Below are 599 nucleotides of genomic sequence, written 5' to 3' on the forward strand. Positions count from 1 at the left end.
AGAACACTAACGTGTGTATATGTTCTTAAGTGCTCCCCACCTAAGGGATGAGATATTTGCAGCCTGTTCACTGGGGCTCTGACACTACAGCATCCTCTATGTACATGCCTGCAGGTCCCACAGATGGGGAACTTGGAGAGTGTGAAATGGCAGTAACCACATGAAATTGATCAGGTCTGCAGGTTCCCTCTCCCAGCCTGGGCTGATTCAGCTGCCCTCCTTCTCTCCATCTCCTGGAGCATCTACCAGACTCACCTGCACCCTGAACAGTAGCTTTGTTGTTGCTGGCTACTAAATCTCCTGGTATCAGCAGAAGTCAGTGAGCCCTCCCCACTATCTCCTGAGGTACAAGTCAGACTCAGACAAGCACTAGGGCTCTGGGGTCCCCAGTCGTTTCTCTGGATCCAAGGATACCTTAACCAATGCAGATGTTCTGCACATCTCTGGGCTACAGCCTGAGGATGAGGCCAACTATTACTGTGGTACACTACAAGCCAACAGCAGCACTCACACAGGGCTCCAGACTAGGGGAAGTGAAACTGGAACCTCCCCTGCATCTTCCCTGCCTGTGGCATCACTGCCGCTCTGCCAGGGAGCAT

This window comes from Tupaia chinensis, unplaced genomic scaffold (assembly GCF_000334495.1).
Source record: "Tupaia chinensis unplaced genomic scaffold, TupChi_1.0 Scaffold144418_1, whole genome shotgun sequence".
NCBI classification, from domain to species: domain Eukaryota; kingdom Metazoa; phylum Chordata; class Mammalia; order Scandentia; family Tupaiidae; genus Tupaia; species Tupaia belangeri.